The sequence below is a fragment of the Artibeus jamaicensis genome, unplaced genomic scaffold, assembly GCF_021234435.1.
Source record: "Artibeus jamaicensis isolate MK-2021 breed Jamaican fruit bat unplaced genomic scaffold, CSHL_Jam_final contig_469, whole genome shotgun sequence".
Lineage (NCBI taxonomy): Eukaryota > Metazoa > Chordata > Mammalia > Chiroptera > Phyllostomidae > Artibeus > Artibeus jamaicensis.
Genome location: NW_026521847.1, coordinates 2038267 through 2062210, shown reverse-complemented (window position 1 = coordinate 2062210; position 23944 = coordinate 2038267). Strand labels below are relative to the sequence as shown.

General features: G+C 37.6%; 1 non-coding gene across 1 annotated transcript; it reads right to left on the bottom strand.

Moving 5' to 3' along the window:
- Positions 1-21143: 21143 nt before the first annotated feature.
- TRNAA-AGC (transfer RNA alanine (anticodon AGC)) lies at positions 21144-21215 on the bottom strand. The gene has a single exon. It is a non-coding gene; the product is annotated as a tRNA-Ala (tRNA).
- Positions 21216-23944: the final 2729 nt, after the last annotated feature.

Genomic DNA, 23944 nt, shown 5'->3' with positions numbered 1-23944 from the left:
TAGGCGGGATATGTGTGGGTAATGCTTTCTCATCCATTGATCTATTCTATGTCTTCTGATTAGAACATTTAATGCATTTACATTTAAGGTTATTATTGATAAGTACTTATTTATTGTCATTTTCATAACTGTATTTCTCTCTCTCTCTCTCTCTGTTTTCTTTCCTTTCCTTAAAAGAATTTTTTTAGCATCTCTTGCAGACCTGGTTTGGTGGGGGTGTATTTTTTTAGACTTCTTTTGTCTGGGAAGCTCCTTCTTTTGTCTGGGAAGCTCCTGGGTAAAGTAGCTTTGGTTGCAGGTTTCTGTTTTTCATTACTGGGAATATTTCTTGTCATTCTCTTCTGTCTTGGAGCATTTCCATTGAGAAGTTAGCTGCTACTCTTATCAGGGCTCCCTCGTATGTTACTTCCTTTTTCTCCCTTGCTGACTTTAAGATTCTCTCTTCGTCTTGGACTTTTGCCATTAAAATGATGATATGTCTTGAAGTGGGCCTCTCTCTGTGGGACTCTCTGTGTTTCCTGGATTTGTGTGACTTTTTCTCTTATCAAATTAGGGAAGTTTTTCATCATTACTTTTTTAAACAGGGGTTTTATTTCTTACTCTTGTTCTTTTTCTGGTATCCCCATTATACAGATACTATTCTGTTTCATATTGTCTTGCATTTCCCTTAATCCCTCTTCATTCTTTCTGAGCCTCTTTTTCTTTCTTGCTCTTTCTGGGTGTTTTTTCTACCTTGCCATCCATCTCACTATTCTGATCTTCTGCTTCATTGTTCCTGGTGTTGATTCCTTCTACTGTGTTCTTCAGTTCAGAAATTGTATTCTTCATTTCTTCTTGGCCCTTGTTGATAGTTTCTATTTCCTTTTTTATGTTGATATAGTTTGTGGTGAGTTCATTGTAGTTTTCCTATAGTTTCTGGCAATTCTCTGTGTGCTCATGGAGCTTCCCTGATAACCATTGCTTTGAACTCAATACCTAATAGCTGACTCACTCCTATTTCATTTAGCATTTTTTTCTGAGTCTTCCTGCTTTCCATTTGCTTGGGATTTGTTTGTTTGTCTTACCATTGTTTGTGAGACTCTTCTTGTTAGCCTCAGCTTCTTAACTTTGTCTGTATGACTCCCTGGGTTTAGGGTGTGAACTTCTATGGTCGAATATCTGTGAAATTCAGTGGTACCATCTCCTTTATCCACTGAGCTCACTGGTCTTGGGCTGTCCTTTATGTTGGCTCTGTATTTGTCCTTATATTTTGATTGTTGTTGGGTGTTTCTATGGTGGGTCCTTCCCATAAGCTGGTTAACTGAGTGTCACTCTGTCCACCACCTCTTGTATTTTGTTGTACTGGTGTGGGCAGGTTGTGTTGAAGCTGGTTCTTCCGAGTGTACAAGGTTTCGAGGATTCTCTCTTGCTCTTGTTCAGTTGTTTGTTCTGAGTAATTTCTCCACTATTTATAGTTATTTCCAGATAGGTTCTGAATTGAGATTAGTGTGGCTTCCACTCCCTCCTTTACCTTCTTCTGTTGTTACTGAATTTCTTACTTTTGTAACTCATGTATTCTTGAAAGCAAACATTAAAAACATATCTGATAGATGTCACCTTATTTTAAATTCAGTCTCTTTAGCTCATCCTGTGTCCATCAATTTTTATTTGGGTTGAAATTTGTCCCAGTTCAAGGATTTCTGAAGAGAGCTCATGTTTTTATCCACTCATGTACTCATGGGCACTTGGGCTGCTTCCAAATATTGGCTATTGTAAATAACATCACATTAAACATAAGGGCGTGTATACACTTTCTAACCAGTGTTTTAGCTTTCTTGAGATAGATTTTCAGAAGTGAAATTGCTGGGTCATTAGGCATCTTAATTTTTAATTTTTTGAAAAACTACATAGTGTTTTGTCTGGTTGCTGCATTAATCTGTGTTCTCAACAAGAATGCATGAAGGTATGTACACAATTGAATATTCCTCAATCAAAAATATGAAGGAAATGTAACTTCTTAAATAATGACAATGGCCTTTGAGTATATTATACTAAGATAATATAGTTAGAGAAAGAAAAATACCATATGAATTCACTTATATTAATACCCTAATGAACAAAACAAACAAAGACAATACAAAGACTCCTAGATATTGAAGACAGGTAGACTGACAGATGTCAGATGGGATGGGTTTGGAAAGCTGCATATAAACAAAGAGTAAAATTAAGCAGAAAAAAACCTCATAAGCAAAGACAAAAATATGGTAACCAAAAAAGGGAAGAAGGGTGGGGCAAAGTAAAAGAGTGTAAAAATAATTAACTGTTGATTAAAAAAACTTGTCACTGGGTGGTGAACACAATAATATATTCAGATAAAGTATCATAAAATTGTACATTTGAAATTTATATAAATTATTACTGAATATCAACCATATATTCATTACTAAATAAATAAGTAGTGAAAGTATAGTAGTGAAAATAATTAATTAAAACTTCTCTACCTGTTCCTTGGTTCTTCATCTGGAATTCAAAGACAAAATCCTCAGGTACAATAACTATACCTGAAAACACAGTGACTGGCAGAAGTAACACCTGCTTGAGTATGGTTGGTACCATAATAATATGGGTGTACTAATTTATAGTTTTAATTTCAACATTTCACCTTAAATGTCATATGGTATGCTTGAATGTGATATTGTTTTGTTACATGATTACATGCTTATGATTTTGTGATAAAAGATTTTGTAATAAAATCGGTGTTATTTGTGCTAGACCCTGTATGTTGTGTTTTCAAACTGTTTGAAACTGTACTTTGTCTCTTAGGAATATATGCTTATCTGTATGAGGCTCAGTTTTCTTCTCTGAAAAGTGAGTGTTCATATATATGTATTTTATGAAATTAATTGGATCATCCATGAAAGGTGCTTATCTGCTGCCTGGTTGTGCAGAATATGCTGCTGGACCTGCTGTGGTTGTTCAATTATATAAATTTCCACTCCTATGTGAAAGTTGTCTCCCTCTTCTCTCAAGGCTTGTTGCCATTCTGAGTTCGGAACAGCACATGGAAATGAACACGTCATAGACTTTAAGGTGCAATCCATCCTCGCCAGTTTAGGTATCTCTAGAAGTAGCAGAGGAGCTATAGACCAACTCAGATATTTGGGATGAATTCAAATGAAGTTCCTTCATGCAACTGGGGTTAAGATACCTTACTACATACTGTAACTTGCTGAGACATTTAGCATAACTCAGTGAAGTAATTGGCATAATTCTCAGTTGTAGCCTTAGCTAAACAGTCACATTAGACATCATTTGAAATTTCTTTCCCATGTCACAGATGATGTGTCCACAGTCTTCTGTGTACCTGGAGAAATGTTCCTAATGCAGAATGGAATAGTTGATGGCAGGATTATGTAAAAATTTTAGCGACCTTTGAGTCTTTAAAGAGGGGTATTTTTTCTTTCTCTTTTTTAAAAAAAGGAAATATGAATCAGAAAGGCAAGCATGGGGGTGGATGTTAGGAGTGCCTGACATCACCCTGGATTCAAGTCTGTCTGAAGATATGATCTCTTTTTTGTCATTTCTACCTCAGCTCCTGGCCTAGCTTTGGTGCCCTTCAAACTTCACTTCACCATCTTTCAAAATTTGAAGATAGAACACAGAGTCAGTTGTACAAACCTGGCAAGATTTCCTGCTAGAAACAATCCATTTTTTTTTTATTTCTAGCTTTCAGTTCAAAGAGACAGGAATAATTTTACACCTGCCACTGGTAAATTATATAAATTCAAATACTGAATGTGTTTATTATTTTCACCATTGTAATAGAGTCATTTAAAAAGAAGCACTTGTCTCAAAAGACTATTTTAATTTTTTAATTGAACTTATTGGTGTTATGTTGGTTAATAAAATTATATTAATTTCAAGTGTAAAGGTTGATAATAAGAAATATGTATATTGTACTGTGTTTTTACCACCTTAGTTCAGTCTTTAATGGTTAAGTAAATGTGGTATGAGATGTATAAAAAGAGTCATTTTAGCCAGGAGTGAAAGACAAATACCATATGCTCTCACCTACAAGTGGAATCTTATCAACAAAACAAAACAGCAAGTAAAATATAACCAGAGACACTGAAATAAAGAACAAACTGACAGTAACCAGAGGGGAGGGGGGAAGAGGTTAATGGGAAAAGAAATGGAAGTGTCATCAAGGAATATGTATAGAGGACCCATGGACAGTAGGATTCAGGGTAGGATGTGGGGGTGGGTAGGGTGGGGGAAAGTAGTGGTGGGAAAATGAAGACAACTGTACTTGAACAACAATAAAAAGGGAAACAAAGAACTAAAGGTGCAGTTTGATACCTTTCTGATCGCCAAAAAAGATCAACAAGTAAAAAATAAAATAAAATACAAATTACAAAATGTCATTTTATTTTAAATAATATATTTAAAATTTAATAAGAAAAAAATGGGAGATTACCAAGATAGGGGAAGAGTAAGAAGGAGAGGATACTGCTTCCTCCCACACTTGGGAGAAAAACCTGGCCAATCTGGAGAGGAATATAGCAAATAGCCAATAGTGCCCCAGCATATAGGAAAGTAGGAGTCCAGAAATTGTAGCGGACACTGAAAAACCAGACAATGAGGAGATGGATGCAGGTCAATAAGGTCCGAGCGACCTCTGTGCTGGGGCCAGGGGCCTGGGCCGGGTCTGCCCCAGACTCTTTGGGAGCTTAGGGATGGCAGCAGGGTCCCTGGGAGAGCTGGGTCATCAGCTTCCTCCCTACTCAGATGGGAGCGGTTTTCTAAAACACCAGGAGAGACTTGTTTGCTTGAAGTGTCAGAGAGAGGAATGGGCACAAGGAGGCAAATGCAGGGGCCTTGATCACTTGTGGAGTCTGTGGTCAACCACGTGGGAGAATTGAGAGTCGCCCTTGCCTTCCCCTGTAGCACTGGGAAAGGTTTGTGCCCAAGCCTGTGGGACCAGGGAAGCCTGGCTGGGTGCACACCCTCACCCCAACCCCCGGTGGTGACTCCTGAGGAAAAAGTGCTCTAAAAAAGGACCTGGATTCCCTCAGTGGGATGCTGGGGAGAGGTGTTGGTCTGGATCTTGAGAGAGTGCTCTTGAGACTCACTGAGTACACTGAGAAGGAAGAAAGGCCACACCAATTGCTCCTCAGCCTCCTGTAGCCAGTGAAACCAGAAAAACTGGTTTGGCCAGCTGGAAACCAAGAGGTGGGTTTAAATTTTTTTAATAATTATTTAACTAATTAATTAATTAATTAATGTATTTATATTTTATTTAAGTAATCTTTTATTTTTTAACTTTATTATTGTTTTATCTTTCAACACCTTTTTCCTCTCCTTTTTTCTTGTTTTATTCCTTTTTCCTTTCTTTCTAAACTTATTGTGTTTTCCTCCCTTCTGCTGCCTTCCCCACCCCCCAAGTGAGACAAAAAACTTGGAACTGCAAAAAGACCAGAGTTGGACCCAAAGAGGGGGCATCCCAACAGTAGAGACAGACAGACAAACTTCACTTTGCTATAGCAGCAAAACTACAAGTTACTGCATATTTGTATTATTATTTTTATTTCATTCTTCTTACATCTTTTATTTTAATAGTATCTTTGTATTTCTCCTCTTTCTGTATAGTCTTCTTTGCCTTGGCTGGATATATTGTACCATTTGACAGGTTTCCCCTACCCCCTCATTTATAGTGCATTGCTAATTTACTGTCCCTTACTTCACCTCTGCTCCATTAGCACACTATTGAAGGTCCAATACTCCCTATTCTTGGTATCTTATAGATTCTGTAATATGATTGTTGCTCTAATATTATTATAAATAATAGCTGTTCTATACTATTGTAAATACTATACAACACCCCTCCCAGATCTTACCCCACATCATTGTTTCCAGAAATACAATACTGTAGTGGATAACCCTATTCTCTCTCAAACTACACCTATTTACTATCCTTTACTCTCACCTTACCTCAAAATCTGACCTCCCATAACCTCACTGCTTTCTAAATCCAACTCACAAAACTTCCCTCCCTAACAAGAGCCTTATCCTCTTTCCATCTTTTCTAAAAAGTGGCTAGTTGGGTTGAATATTATGGTCATCACTATACATACCCAGAGAATCTCCTATCTCTTCTCTACTGGCTGCTACTGTAAATATCATAGAATACTCTCCTGCTGTCATAAACAAATTTTCCTTCCCCTTCAACTGATCACACACACACACACACACACACAAAGAGTAGGTGGAAGTGTTAAACACTAGGATACCCACTGAAAGAGGAAACCCAACAACAAAGGAACCACCAACAGATAACAACAGAAGAAGGTGAAGGAGAGAGTGGAAACCACATAAACCTCAATCCAAGACCTATCTGGAAATACAACTAAACAGTGGAGGAACTACCCAGGGCAAACAACTGAACAAGAACAAAAGAGAACCTTCAAAATTTTGTAAACAGAAAAGAAATAGCTTCAACACAACCTTCCCTCGCCAGCACAACAAACTGAAATGGGTGGTGGACAGAAGGACCATCAGTTCACCAGCTGATGGGAAGGACCCACAAAAGAAAGACCCAAAAACAACCAAAACCCAAAGACAAACTCAGAGCCAACATAAAGGACAGCCCAAGACCAGTGAGCTGGGGAGATCAAGGAGACTACAACACTGAATCTCACAGGTATACCACAGAAGTTCATACCACGAACCCAGGAAGCTAGAACAAATCAATTTAAGAAGTTGAAGCTAACAAGAAGGGTTCACAAACAATGGGAAGACAAAGAAACAATCCTCAAATGAAAGTAAAGGAGGAAGCCTCAGAAAGAATGCTAGATGAAATAGAGGCAAGTCAACTATAAGATATTGAATTTAAAGTACTGCTTGCTTATCAGGAAGTTCAAAGAGCTCACAATGAGCTACCAGAAACTACAGAGGAATTACAGTGAACTCACTGCAAACTATATCAACATGAAAAATAAAATAGAAACTATCAGCAAGAAACAAGAGGAAATGAAGAATACAATTTCTGAATTGAAAAACACAGTGGAAGGAATCAAAAGCAGAGGATTGGATGAGGAAATTGGAGGACAAGGTAGAAAAAACTCCCAGAAAGAGCAAGAAAAGGAAAAGAGGCTCAGAAAGAATGAAGAGGGAATAAGAGAAATGCAAGACAATATGAAATGTAATAACATCTGAAATATAGGGATACCAGAAGGAGAAGAAAAAGAACAAGGGACAGAAAATCTATTTGAAAAAGTAATGATGGAAAACTTCCCTAATTGGATGAGAGAAAAAGTCACACAAATCCAGGAATCACACAGAGTCCCAATCAAGAGGAACCCAAAGAGGCCCACTTCAAGACACATCACCATTAAAATGGCAAAATTCTAAGATGAACAGAGAATCTTAAAGGCAGCAAGGGAGAAAAAGGAAGTAACATACAAGGGAGCCCCAATAAGGTTAGTTGCTGACTTCTCAATGGAAACACTCCAATCAAGAAGAGAATGGTAAGAAATATTCCAAGTAATGAGAACCAGAGACCTGCAACCAAGGCTACTTTACCCAGCAAGGCTCTCACTAAAGATAGAAGGCCAAATAAAGAGCTTCCAAGACAAAGTCTAAAAAAATACACCTCCACCAAACCAGCTCTATAAGAAATACTCAAAGGACTGATTTAATGAAAGAGAGAGACAAAGAGGAACACAGGTATAAAAAGAACAATGAATAAGTACCTATCAATAATAACCTTAAATGTACGTGGATTAAATTCTTCAATCAAAAGATGTAGAATAGCTGAATGGATAAGAAAGCATGCCCCACACATATGCGGCCTACGAGAGACCCATTTCAGGACAAAAGACCTACAAAAACTAAAAGTGAAGGGCTGGAAACAAATTTTCCAAGCAAACAGCCAGGAGAAAAAAAGCTGGGATAGCAATACTCATATCAGACAAAATAGACTCAAAAAAAAAAAAAGGCCATAAAAAGACACCCAGAAGGTCACTTCATAATACTCAAGAGAAGAATCCATCAAGAAGACATAAACATTGTAAATATATATGCATCCAACACAGAAGCACTCAAATATATAAATAAAATCTTAGAGGACTTTAAGAAAGATATTGACAATAACACAATTATAGTTGGGGATTTTAACACCCCACTGTCAAAAATGGACAGATTTCCAAACAAATATCAACAAAGATTTTGTGGCAGTGAACAACACCCTAGATGAAATGAACTTAACTAATATATATAGAGCCCTTCATCCCAAAGAAGCTAAATACTCATTCTTTTAAAATGCACATGGAACATTCTCAAAGATAGACCATATGATAGGACACAAAACAAGCCTCAGCAAATTTAAGAAAATTGAAATCATCCCAAGCATTTTCTCTGACCACAAGGGACTGAAACTGGAAACCAACCCCAAAGGAAAAAAACCCAAAACACCCCAAATCATGGAGATTAAAAAGCATGCTATTAAACAATGAATGGGTCAAGAATGAAATTAGGGAAGAAATAAAAAAGTTTCTGGAAACAAATGAAAATGAACTCACAACAACCCAAAACTTATGGGACACAGCAAAGGCAGTCCTGAGAGGGAAGTTCATAGCAGTACAAAAAAGGCAGAAACATTTCAAACAAACAACCTAACCCTATGCCTGCAAGAACTCTAGGAACAACAACGACAGCCCAGAGCAAGTAGAAGGAAGGAAATAACCAAGATCAGAGCAGAATAAAATGACATAGAGATTAAAGCACAATTCTAAGAATCAATGAGTCCAGGAGCTGGTTTTTGAAAAGATAAACAAAATCGACAAGCCTTTAAGCAGGCTCATCAAGAAAAGAAAGAGGACCCAAATAAGCACAATCAGAAATGAGAGAGGAGAGATTACAACTGATACCACAGAAATAGAAAGGGTTGTAAGAAATTACTATGAAGAACTGTATGCCAAGAAATTTGAAAACCTAAGGGAAATGGACACATTTCTAGAAAAAGATGATCTTCTCAAATGAAGATGAAGCAGAAAGCCTGAACATACCAATACAGCAGATGAAATTGAAGCAGTAATAAAAAATCTACCAACACACAAAAGCCCTGGACCAGTTGGTTTCACAGGAGAATTCTACAAACCATTGAAGGAGGAGCTAACCTCTATTCTTCACAGACTATTCCAAAAAATCTACAGTGGTGGAAGAATACCAAACTGTTTTTCTGAAGTCAGCATCATCCTAATTTCAAAAACAGATAAAGATACAAGAAAGAAAAAAACTTCAGGCCAATATCACTGATGAACATAGACACTAAAATCCTCAACAAAATATTGGCAAATCGCATCCAACAATACATTAAAAAGATTATACGCCATGACCAAGTGGGATTCATCCCAGGGACGCAAGGATGGTTCTACATTCGCAAATCAGTAAATGTAATACATCGCATAAACAAAAGCAAAGACAAAAACTACATGATCATATTAATAGATGTGAGAAAAGCTTTTGATAAGGCACAACACCCATTCATGATAAAAACACTCAGCAAAGTGGGAATAGAGGGAGCATTCCTCAATGTAATAAAGGCCATATATGAGAGACCTACAGACAACATCATATTCAATGGGGAAAAACTAAAACCTTTTCCACTAAGATCAGGAGCAAGACAAAGTTGTCCACTTTCACCACTTCTATTCAATATAGTATTGGAAGTTTTTGCCCCAGTGATCAGACAAGAAAAGGAAATAAAAGGCTTCCAAATCATAAAGGAGGAAACAAAACTGTCACTGTTTGCAGATGACATGATAGTGTACATAGAAAATCCTACAGACTCTACCCAAAAACTGTTCAACCTAATAAATGAATTTGGCAAAACAGCAGGTTACAAAGCCAATATTCAGAAATCAAAGGCATTTTTCTATACCACCAATGAAACAGCAGAAGTAGAAATCAAGAAAAAAAATCCCTTTCAATATAGCAAAAACAAAAATAAAATATCTGGGAATAAACCTAACCAAGGAGGTAGAAGACCTGTATACAAAAATTACACAACACTGAAGAAAGAAATCAAGGAAGACACAAACATGTGTTCATGGATTGGAAGAATTAACATCATCCAAAATTCCATACTACCCAAAGCAATATACAGATTCAATGCAATACCTATTAAAGTACCAATGACATACTTCACAGACATTGAACAAACACTTCAAAAATTTATATGGAACCGTAAACAACCTCAAATAGCAGCTGCAATTTTGGGAAAGGAGAGCAAAGTTGAAGGGATCAAAATACCTGATACCAAACTGTATTACAAGGCCACTGTAATCAAATCAGCCTGGTACTGGCATGAAAACAGGCATATAGACCAATGGAACAGAACGGAGAGCCCAGAAAAAACCAATTCTCTATGGGCAATTAATATTCAATAAAGGAGGCCTCAACATAAAATGGAGTAATAATAGCCTCTTCAACAAATGGTGTTGGGAGACCTGGACAGCTACGTGCAAAAAAAAAAAAAAAAGAAAGAAAAGAAAAAAGAAAGAAAGAAAGAAAGAAAAAGAAACTCGAGCACCAGCTTCCACCATACACAAAAATAAATTAAAGGTGCATAAAAGATCTATATGTAAACCATGATATCATTAAAGTCCTAAAGGAGAACATAGGCAGGAAAATCTCAGATGTTTTATGCAGCAACGTTTTTACTGATATGTCCCCTAGAACAAGGAATATAAAGGAAAGAATAAACAAATGGGATCTCATTAAAATAAAAAGCTTCTGCATGGCTAAAGAAAACAGTATTAAATTAAAAAGACAACCAACTGTTTGGGAAAACATATTTGCCAATGATACCTCAGACAAAGGTTTAATCTCCAAAATATACAAAAAATGTACATGACTCCACTCTAAGAAGACATCTAACCCAATTTAAAAATGGGAAAAGGACTTGAACAAACACTTCTCCAAGGAGGACATACAGAGGATCCAGAGACACATGAAGAGATGCTCAGTATCACTAGCTATCAGAGAGATGCAAATTAAAACCACAATGAGATACCACTTTACACCAGTCAGAATGGCCATCATAAATAAAGCAACAAACAGCAAGTGTTGGAGAGCGTGTGGAGAAAAGGGGACCCTAGCTCACTGTTGGTGGGATTGCAGACTGGTACAACCACTATGGAAAAAGGTATGGAGTTTTTCTCAGAAAATTAAAAATGCAGCTGCCTTTTGACCCAGTAATTCCCCTGCTAGGATTATATCCTAAGAACCCTGAAATACCAATCCAAAAGAACCTATGCACCACAATGGTCATAGCAGCACAATTTACAACAGCCAGGAGTTGGAAGCAACCTAGGTGCCCATCAGTAAATGAATGGATCCAAAATCTATCCAAGGCATCCAATCCCTTGGAATTGCAGACTGGTACAACCACTATGGAAAATAGTATGGAATTTTTTCAGGAAACTAAAAATGAATATGCCTTTTGACCCAGCAATTCCACTGCTAGGATTATATCCTAAGAACCCTGAAACACCAATCCAAAAGAACCTATGCACTCCAATGTTCATAGCAGCACAATTTACAATAGCCAAGAGTTGGAAACAACCTAGGTGCCCATCAGTAAATGAATGGATCCAAAAACTCTGGTACATTTACACAATGGAATTGTATGCAGCAGAAAGAAAGAAGGCACTCCTACCCTTAGCAGCAGCATGAATGGAGAGCATTATGCTAGGTGAAATAAGCCAGGTGGTGAAAGACAAATACCATATTATCTCACCTATAAGTTGAAGCTAAACGAGAAAAGAAACACACAAGCAAACTATAACCAGACACATTGAAATAAAGAACAAACTGACATCAATGAGAAGAGTTTGTGGGGGGACAGTAGGGGCCGGGAATAGGGGAAGTCCATCAAAGAACATATATAAAGGACACATGGATAAAGCCAAAGGGTGTAGGTACAAAGGTTGGAGGTGGGGATGAATGGGGCAGAGGGGTTTTGGGGGGTGAAATCGGACAACTGTACTTCAACAACTACATAAAACTAAGCAAAGAACTAGAACGGGAATGAGGTGAAAGGAACAGGGAAGAAGTATATTTGTAAGCATGAAATAGGCAGGGGGATGTTAAGAATAATATAGGAAATGGAGAAGTCAAAGAACTTATATATATGACCCATGGACATTAACTAAGGGCTGGGGAAATCGCTGGAGGGAAGGGTGGATAGGGCAGAAGGTGATAAAAGGAAGAGAAAATTGGACAACTGTAGTAGTATAATACATAAAATATACTTTATAAAAGGATCCTTACATTTAAAAAAAATCCTTCAGAAAGAACAAAGTTCCAAAAAATCATACACTTATACTTCATGACCATAGTAATCAATACTGCATGGCATTTGCATAAAAACAGACCTACAGATTAATGGGACATAATAGAGAGTGGAGTAATAAACCTAAATCATTATGGCCAATTAATATTTTACAAGGGACACAAGAATATACAATGGGGTAAAGACAGTCTACTTAACAAACAGTATTGGAAAAATTAGACTGATCTGTGGGGGATAAAATGAAACTAGATCACCTTCTTACACCACACAAAAGAGTAAACACAAAATGGATAAAAGACTTCAATATAAGACTCGAAACCATAAAAAAATTATAGAAGAAAACAGGCAGTAAAATCTTGGACAATTTCTTGTAGTAATGTTTTTTCTGAAATATCACCTAGCGAGAGGGAAACAAAAGAAAAATAAACAAATTGAACTAAAAAATGTTTTGTACAGCAAAAGAACTCATCAGAAAATGAAAAGAAAAGCAATGAATAGGAGAACATACTCATCAATGAAATATCTGAAAAGAGGTTAATATCCAAAATATATAAAGAATTTATAAAACTCAACACCAAAGAAAATAAAGCAATCTAATTTTAAAATAAGCAAAAGATCTGAATAGATATTTCTGCAAAGAAGAAATACAGATGGCCATTAGATACATAAATAGATGATCAACATCACTAATCATCAGAGAAATGCAAATTAAAACCATAATAAATTGTCACCGCACACTTGTCAGAATGATCACCATCAATACATTAAAAAACAAAACACACACACACACATATATATATGAGTATATATATGAATGTATATGTATATGTATGTGTGTGTGTATATATATATATTCATAAACAACCGTTGAGGAGAATGTGGGGAAGGGAACCCAAGTGCAGCATTGGTGGGAATCAATAGATATATCCTCCAGACAGAAAATCAGCATGAAAACAACAGCCTTCAATGACACATCAAAGCAAATTGATTTATTGACATATTAAAGCATTTCACTCCAATGCAATTTTCTCAATTACCTACAGAACATTTTTTAGAATAAACCACATGTTTGGCCACCAAATTAAATAGATTGAAATTATATCGAGCATATTCTCTGATCACAATGGTATAAAAGTAGGTATCAATTAGAAGAAGAAAGTTCAAAAACACATTAATGGAAGCTAAATAACATATTATTAAAAATGAATGGTTTAACAGTGAAGTCAAGAAGAAATCAAAAGATATCTTGAAAATAATAAAAATGAAAATACGACAGCCCAAAATTTATGGGATATGGCAAAAAAACAGTTATAAGAGGGAAAATCATAGAAAAACAGGCTTACCTCAAGAAACAAGAAAAAATTTAAATAAATAACCTAATCTTACACTTAAATAACTAGAAAAAAAGAAAAGCAAACAAACTCCAAAGTGAATAAAAGAAAGGAAATAATAAAGAATAGAATGGGGAAAACAAATCACCTTTAACAGGAAGCTAAACAACAAAATAAACAAGCAAGCAGAAAAAAAAACAAACAAAGACACTGAAATAGAGAACAAGGGGACAGTAACCAGAGGGGAGAAGGAAGGGAAGTTAAGGGGAAAAAAGGGGGGAGGGATTTGGAGGAACAAATAGGAAGGACACAGGGAGGAGAACTAAGGGGGGTGGAAATGGGAGGGAGGTGGGGAACAAGGGGCAGGGGAGGCTGGGATGGGAAAAATAGACAAAAAACTGTACTTGAAAAATAACTAAATAAAATTAATTATTTTTTAAAAAAGCATCAGCAGGAAAACAATGCTAACTTGATATTTGTAATGCAGGAGCTCCAAACCAAGGGGCCGCACTTGTGTTCATGATATTCAAAAAAACCCCCCCAAAAAATCCACCTGGAGGACCAGCAAAATATATATATATGGTACATATACACAATGGAATTCTATGAAGCAGAGAGAAAGAAGGAGCTACTACCCTTTGCAACAACATGGATGGAACTGGAAAGCATTATGCTGATTGAAATAGGCCAGGTGTTGAAAGACAAATACCATATGATCTCACCTTTAACAGGAAGCTAAACAACAAAATAAACAAGCAAGCAGAATAAAAACAAAGACACTGAAATAGAGAACAAGGGGACAGTGACCAGAGGTGAGAGGGAAGGGAATTTAAGGGGAAAAAAGGGGAGGGATTTTGAGGAACAAGTATGAAAGACACAGGGATGAGGACTAGGTGGGGAGGAAATGGGAGGGTGGTGGGGAGCACGGGGGGGGGGGGGGGGCTGGGATGGGAGAAATAGACAAAAAACTGTACTTGAAAAATAACTAAAATAAATAAATAAATAAATAAATAAATAAATAAATAAATAAAAACTATTATGAGATATTTAAAAAAAGAAAAGAAATAAAACAAAGACAAAGAGATCAAGAGCTGGTATTTTTATGTGTCCCCCACTGGGGACCTGGCCCACAAACCAGGCTTGTGTCCTGACTGGGAATCAAACCAGCGACCCTTTGCTTCACAGGCCCATGCTCAATCCACTGAGCTACACTAGCCAGGGCAAGAGCTGGTTTTTTTAAATAAATAAATAAAATTGATAAACTTTTAACAAGACTCATAAAAAATAAATCATCCCTCTTTGTCAAATATTAAGTGCCCATGGAGACTTGGGTTTATTTCTGGGCTCTCTGTTCTGTTCCATTGGTCTATGTGCCTCTTCTTCTGCCAGTACCAGGCTGTTCTGATTACAATGGCTTTGTAATACAGTTTGATATCAGGTATTGTGATCCCTCCTACTTTGTTTTTCTTTCTCAAAATTGATGCAGCTATTTGGGGTCATTTATAGCTCCACATGAATTTCTGAAATGTTTATTCTATATCTGTGAAATATGTCAATGGTACTTTAATAGGGATTGCTTTGAATCTATAAATTGCTTTGGATAGTATAAACATTTTGATGATGTTCATGCTTCCAATCCATGAGCATGGTACATGCTTCCATTTGTTTGTGTCTTTCTTTCTGACAGTTTGGATGGAACTGGAGAGCATTATCATAACTCAAATAAGCCAGTTGGTGAGGAACAAATACCATATGATCTCACCTTTAACTGGAACATAATCAACAAAAGAAAAAAGCAAACAAAATTTAACCAGAGACACTGAAATTAAGAAAAATTTAATAATAACTGGGGGATGGGTGGACAATGGGGAAAAGGGTTTTCAGGAACTACTGTAAAGGACACATGGACAAAACCAAGGGGGAGGGTGGAAGCAAGGGAGGGAGGTGGGTTTGGCTGGGGTGGGAGGGAGTGGTGGTGGGGAAAATGCAAACAACGAATTGAACGACAATAAAGTAATTTAAATAAATAAATTAAATCAGAAATGAAAGTGGAGTGTTGGGAACCTTACACCTGGCTTCTAGCTAAAAACATTGCGTTGATTACAGGAACCTGTGCGCTCCACAAGCCAATCGGCTACAGGCACATGAGGTGTGCATGCGCTCCACAAGCCAATCAGCTACAGGCACATGAGGTGTCCATGTGTACCAGTTGCACCCAAGTAACCAATAAGCGGGCCCTTCTTTGTCTCAAGCTAGCCAATAGCAAGCAACCTCATCTCCTTCCTCTCCCTCCTTCCCTATATATATACCCAATTTGGAAAAATAAAGTTTGCAGCTTGATCAGAATCTTTTGTCTTGCTGCCATTCTTTGCGCCTCTTGTCCCCCCAACCCATTTGTTCTAGGTAGGTGGTTGAGTTCCAGTTGACTGCTCTGTGGGCCAGAGCAGTGGAGTAGTGACTACTGACACCACTGAAATACAAAGGATTATAAGAAAATTCTATAAGCAACTATATGCCAATAAATTGAGTAGTCTGGAAGAAGTAGATCAATTTTAGAAATATGAAATTTTCCAAGACTGAGTCAAGAAGAAACAGTAAATGTGAACAGACCAATAACTACTAATGTAATTAAATTAGTAATCAAAAACTCCCCCCAAACAAAAATCTTGGACCAGATTACTTCACAGATAAATTTTAGCCACACATTCGAGGAACTAACACCTCTCCTTCTAAAACTATTTTTAAAAATTCAGAAGAAGACTCCCGAGCTCATTTTACAAGGCCAATATTACTCTGATTCCAAAACCAGACAAATACATTATTTAAAAGTAAATTATAGCCCTGGCTAGTGTGGCTCAGTGGACTGAGCATCAGCCTTCAAACCAAAGAGTCACTGGCTTGAATCCCAGTCAGGGCACATACATGGGTTGTGGGACAGGTCCCCAACTGGGACCTGCGAGAGGCAACCACACATTGATGTTTCTCTGCCTCTCTCTCTCTCCCTACTTCCCCCCTCTCTAAAAATATTTTTTATTTTGTAAAGAACTTTTATTCAGAATAAAGAAGTAGTAATCAGAATTAAGAACTATAGAAACTCAATAATATGAAAACAAAATGACACAATGGAAAATAGGTAAGAGCCCTGTCCAGAGCGCCTCAGTTGGTTGGGCATAGTCCCACGAAGAGAAAGGTCAGCAGTTTGATTCCCTATCAGGCCACACACCTGTGTTGGGATTTGGCCCTTAGGGGCATGTGCAAGAGGCAACCAATGGACAAGAGGCAACTGATCAATGTCTCTCTCACTTTGATGTTTCTCTCTTTTTCTTTCTCCCTTCCTTCTCTCTCTAAAAATATTTTGAAAAAAAAGTGTAATATAGATTAATATTGTAGATGCAAAATTTCTCAACAAAATATTAGTAAAGCTAATTCAGCAATACATTAAAGAGATTATATACTATGATCAAGTGGGATTTATTCAATATCTTCAAATCAATTAATGTAATACACCACATAAAAATAATAAAGAATAAAAAGCATATAATAATATCAATAGAGCCAAAATTTGACAATATCCAGTATCCTTTCATTGTAAAAAAAACTCTCAGTCAAATGGGAAGAGAAGAGGTGTACTCATACTTCAACATAATAAAAGCCATATATGAAAAAACTCACATATCAGCTAACAGCATACTCAACATGGGAAAGCTAAACACATTTTCCAGAAGATCGGAAACAAAACCAAGATGTCCCCTTTATCACTTCATTCAACATAGTTTTGGAAGTTCTAGCCACAAAAAGAAGACAAGAAAAAATATTAAAAGTCACCCAAAATATAAAGGAAGAGATAAAACAATCATCATTTGCAGATGACATAATACTAATGTAAAGAACCCTAAAGATTCCACCAGAAAACTACTGAACTGATAAGTCAATTCAGTAAAGTAGTGATATATAAAATTAATATTCAGAAACTGATTGCATTTTACACACCAACAGTGAACTTTCAGAAAGACAAATTAAGAAAACAATCCTATTTACAACTGCATCAAAAATGAAATTCCTAGAAATAAATTTAACTGGAAAAGGTTGAATATCTGTACTCAAAAATTATAAAACATTAAAGAAAAATTGGTAAGATACAAATAAATAGAAACATGTACCATGCTCATGGTTAGGAAAAATTAACATAACTAAAATGTGCATGCTACCCAAAGCAATCTATAGATTCAGTGCAATTTCTTTCAAAATAGCAATGGCATTTTTCACGGAACTAGATAAAATAAACTAGAAATTTATCTAGAACTTTAAAAGACTTTGAATAGCCACTGCAATTCTGAAAAAGAACAAAGTTGGAGTTATCATGCTACCTGATATCAAACTATACTACAATCCCATGACAATCAAAAAAGAATGTTAGTGGCATAAAAACAGATACATAGATAAATCCAACAGAATAGAGAGCCCAGAAATACCATGGGAACTAGACCACCTTCTTACACTGTACACAAGAATAAACTCAAAACGGATTAAAGACTTAAATGTAAGACCCCCAAACCATAAAACTTCTAGAAGAGAACATAGGCAGTAAACTCTGGCATTTCTCTTGGAAATATTTTTATAATATACTTCCTTGGGTGAGGGAAACAAAAAAATAAATGAAGAAACAGTGTCACTACATTAAACTAAAAAATTTTTTCACATCAAAGGAAACCATCAACAAATGACAAGACGACCCACTGAATGGGAGAACATGTTCACAGTAATAGATCTGATCAAGGGTTAATATCCAAAATTTACAAAGAACTTTTACAACTCAACACCAAAACAAACAAACAAACAATTCAATTGAAAAATGGCTGGGAACCTAAACAGACACTTTCCCAAAGAGGACATACAGATAGCCAATAGACGTATGGCAAGATGCTTAAATTAGTCATCAAAGAAGTTCAAATTAAAGCCACACTAGTATCTTTCTATAATGGTAGATTGTTATGAGTGAATATGTCCTTCTGAATTTTTAACATCATTTTTCAAAACTGGTTTACAATAATAGCTATATAGGGTATTTATTAGGGATAGTAGTTATCTATAAGCTTCAATATTCATGACTTACCTATTTTTCAGGTGTTGATTTTCCTCTAACAAATCATTAATATTTTCCAATTTTTAATATAAGTTCCAAGACAGTTAAAAATCTTTGTGTTTTCATATCATAGCATTCCAAAACCACAAACAATCTAAAGTTGTATGTACCTTCAGTATAGCTGTTAACACTTAAACCTTTAGCAAGGTGTCCTGCTCACATTAGAAGTATTAGTTCTGTCATCCAAGTAGATGTTTGCAAAAGGTAGCTTCCTTTAAGAGTGTTAAGCAGTTATAACACATCCAGCATAAAATACACCTTTAAATTTTAAAGAAATGGACCATAAACTAATCAGAGTTGTCTGTCGGAGATATCAGTCTGCACATGTTAGACAGAATGTATTCTCCCTTTCTCTATCTGTTAAAAGAATCAATAGATAATTCTAGTCATCTTAGTCTTCTTTACCAGCATTTTTCTCTTTATTTTCAATTACAGTTGACATTCAATATTATTTTATATTAGTTTCAGGTATACAGCACAGTGGTTAGACATTTAGGTAATTTACAAAGCGATCCCCCAATGACTAGTATCCACCTCGCACCGTACATAGTTATTATAAAATTATTGACCATATTCCCTATGCTGTACTTTAAACCCCATGACTATTTTGTTAATACCAATTTGTAATTCTTAATCTCTTCACCTTGTTATTTAAATCCATTTTTATTCAAGAATACTTGGTATGCAATCTTATATTAGTTATATTAGTTTCAGGTGTACAGTACAGTGAGTCAGCAGTTTTATAATCTACACTACCATGACCCAAGTAATTCTAGTACCCAGCCCTCCAACCTTCCTCCTATCTGCAACCATAAATCTGTGCTCTGTATCTATTAGTCTATTTCTGTTTTGTTTGTTCATTAGATTCTTGTCACACGCTTCTTCAAAAGTAGCATAAAATATTTGGGTCTATTTCTTTGGGTCTTCATCGCCTAATGAAGGTTCTTGTGTCACATATAACTCATATTAAATAAACTTTTATCCTTTTCTCCTGTCTTTGTCATTTAATTTGAAGACCTAGTCAGTAACCCTAAATGGGTATAGGAATCTAATTTTGTAATTATTGTCGAAATCTAATCTAATGTCAAATATACAGTCTTATGTCCAGCAGGTAAAAGGGAATTGCCAAAAGAAATAGTACCAGATACATACACTCATACATGAATCAGAAAAATGGTCAGTTTTGAAAAGGTACCATGGAAGGTGAACCTTAGAACTGCATTGGAAAGAACCATTTCAGGTACCGTTAAACAGAAATATCCCCTTAAACTCTCCCAGCATCACATTTAACCCTGGGCAAGAGGTTCTCATGTCCTGGAGCCTCTCCTAGCCACATATCTTTCTGTGGATATGCATAGAATCCAAACTTTATTTACCAGGGCTCCGAGAATTCTCTGCCAAAATAGCCTTGCTTCTCCTTGCTTCTAGGGCTTTCACAGGCTTTTTTCCTCACCTATCCTTCTGAGAGCAGACCATGTTACACAATGTTAATTGTGTAAATACTTCTAGGTCTAGGTGGTGGCCTTATAGTGGCCTGAAAGAGTGTGTTGAGGTGTTCATACATGTGAGGAGGACTTTCAAGATGAGGGATGGAGCCGGATTTTGATTCTCCTCCTTAATACATCTTCTAAAATTAGCCAAGCACTGCTGCTTCAGGCCAGTCAGACAAGAAATCTAGAGCTTAAACACAGTGAGAACTATCTAGAGCTGAAACTTATATCATACTTTAAAAGTAATTTTAAAATCAGGAACAATGGGGCAAAGAAATGTATATGAAGTGTAAAATAAGGAGGGAGAGGACAGGAAGAAAAGGATGGGTAAGGATGCATGGGGAGGCTGCAAGGGTAGGGTTGGTAAGAAAATCCATAGGGAAGCCTTCTCTTCCTCTAGCGTTCTTTGACCCTGGAACAGCTCCAAAAACGAAGCGAACTAAAGATTTCCTGTGGATTTTGCATTTGTTTTTGTTTTTCCTTTCTGTGTTTCTTGCTCTCCCATAGTACTGCGAAATATAACTATTGTGATTAACCTTATTAATTCGGTGTCTCCCTTGTGTTTCGGGTTCTGGAACCCTCAGGAGTGAATGCTTCCCCAGGTTTTCATCTCGTTTTGCGCGTATTGACGCAGCTACCGAGGGTGGTATCAAGTTCTGAAGCACAGATGCCTGGATTTAAACCAAAATAAAATGTTTGATTTTCTAGTGTTTTTGTTGTTGTTGTTTTGTTTTGTTTTTGATTAGTTAAAAATACTGAAAGACAAGAATGAAAGAAGCAGGAAAAAGTGAGTCACCCCCAGCTGCCTTTTTAATAAAGAAGCAAGTACTGCCGTGAGACAAAGATGGAGGTGCCGGGGATTGAACCCGGGGCCTCGTGCATGCTAAGCACGCGCTCTACCACTGAGCTACACCCCCTTACGCTGCTGGCTCTTAAAAAACACTTTCATGACATTTCACAAATTTTTCAGTAGCAGAAAGAAAAATTTTATTTTACTAGATTTAATCTTTAAATCTCTCCATACTGCACACTGCCTCGTGGCTAAACTGGGAGGAAAAAAACCTAAATATTATACCGAAAATCACCCTCTGATCCTAAGATCTCCGACTGTGGGTCATCCACTCCGGCGCTCATCCTACTCCCACCTTCGGACGGGGAAGTCGGCGGTCGGGCCTGGCCAACCCAGGACCAAGTCTGAGATAAAAATCTCTCTGCATAAAAATGTTACTATAAGACCAAGGTTATAATGAAAGAGGATTTAAAATTAAAAAAAAAAAACAAAACCCTAAAGGCTGCCCTGGGCACTTTGGCCAGGTGGGAGGAAATAGCGGAGGAGCTTGCGAAAGGGCTGACGTCGCTCTCAGCCGCTACTGCGGCTGGCTCAGGCTCAGGAACCGAGCAGCAGAGGAGAGTGCCAATGGAAAAATGGGCAGAGGGCTGAAAAGTGACCCCAGGGCTTTGTGGATGAAAATTCATTAAATAAATTAATAGAAAACAAAGGATTGAACTTGCCTCTGGATGCATCTTGCACCTTACAATTAATTCTGATTAGCATATGGCCCTGAAACATCCTTAGAGGACCCAAACATGTTTCCACATAACAGATTCCTATTCAGTGTTATTTTCCAGTCTTTTTCTGACCATATGGAACTATTCTATATACGCAGGAATCACTTGGAGTCCTCTTTGAACTTTACTGGTCTGGAAAAACTTCTAAAACTTCCTAGAAGCCACCCCAGAAGAAGGATCCTCAGACTTGTAGACTAACAAGGTGGGGGACCCGGGGGGAGGGCAGGACAGAAAACTGATGTCTTGTTACCAATGAGCTTGGGTTCTTGTCTCCTGACATAAAAGAACTTACACTAGGGACACTGATAAAATCAAAGGCAGATTTATTGAGGCTCTGCAGAGGGTGAGAACACTGAGACAGGGCCTCAGGTGCTGCACCCCAACTGTGGAGCTTGGGGACAGGAAGTTTCTCAGTCAACCATCCAGGGAGGAGGCTAGCAGGCTTTTCCTTTTTTGGGTTGATGTGAGGAATACTCAGCAAAGAGAGGCATTCTGGGATTATGGAGCATTTATTATGGGATGCCAGGAAAGACCTTTCCCAACCAGGTATTAAGTTGCTGTTTGTGGCTGGTGGCTTGGCTTTAGATCTGCAAAACAAACAACAAAAAGTCAGGGTCAGTTCCTGGACCATTGTTTTATAACTACCTATTGATAACTGCCACAATTCTGGTAGTGTTTGACTCGATTAGTAAGATGGAGCAATTTACTCTGGTAGAGCTTGACTCAGTGGAGCAATTCCTGGAAACATTCTGCCTGTTTCAGATCTCACCTAGGAGGAGACCTAGGTAGAGTTAACCTTAAAAATAAAAAGCCAAAGTGAGAGGCAAAAGAGTTTATTTGAGATCATGCCGCAAACCTGAGAAGTGTCAATCAAGCCACAGACCCAAATAGTGTTCCAATAATGGGGTGAAGGCCAGGGATTTTTATGAGAAAGGGAAGAAAATTAATTATATTACTAGAAAAAAACCTTTCTATTGGTGCTAAAATGTGAAATTATTCTTCAGCTAATGTAAGAAAATAATATAAATGAAGCCACTCTCCCAGAGAAACTGCCTTGCTTGTATAACTTCTCAAAACTTTGAATGTTAAAACTGGACAAAATAACCTTTGAACTAGCCATAAAACAGTTACTGTGTATCCCCCCCCCAAAAAAAAAACAACCCTGTTTGTTATTGTAACAGGGCACAGCCAAGAAGGGGGGGCCCAGAAAAGGATTTGGAATGGGGTCCAGAGCTCAGGGTGTCCAGGAAATATTAAGATGTCCTCACCACGCCCCCCCCCAGGGGGAAGGAACAAATGGAGCAGGGCCATTGAAAGCTATTTTGCATAGCAACAGTTTTGCAGCTAACCTCTGGAATGATTATTTAACATATCTATAACCTTTAACTGGCTTCATAGATATGTTAAATAGCTGTGGCCACGTTTTGAGCCAGGGAGAAGGGAGTGGCTTCTACCCTGGATGTAACTAGGGGCAGGTCCCCAGGTTACGGCGCCTGCGTGAGAGCTTAGAGTTGATTGGCTCCACACCATGGGGCCATACCTTCCCAGACTAACAATGGCAGCCCAGTAAACTTGTAATAATACATTAATACTGTCAGGTGTAACTGATTGTAGGAGGAGTTGGAAATGGGGCTGCAAAGGAGGATGGGTGCGGAGATTTAAACCCAGACGAGGCAGCCATTGAGAGGGAGAGCCACACTGTTTTGGCCAATGTGCAGACCCCTGCAGCTATTGAGGAGAGCCACGAGGTTTTAGCAGAGTAAGGATCCCCTCTTGGAGAGGTGAAGGAGAGAGCCATATGGTTTTGGTCAGAGTAAGGACAACCTCTTGCCCAGGTGAAAAGGAGAGAGAACCATGCGGTTTTGGCCAGAGTGCAGACCCCAGTAGCCAGATGAAAGAGAGAGCCACGCGGTTTCAGTAGAGTGAGAGTACCACTTGGCTTTGCCAGAATGGGGACCCCTGCAGCCAGGTGAAGAAGAAAGCCACGCGCTTTTGGTCAGAGTGCGGACCTCTGCAGCTTTGGTAGAAGAGGCCCACGCAGCTTTGGGGTGCCCCCTTTGGCAGTGTGGCCTGGAAA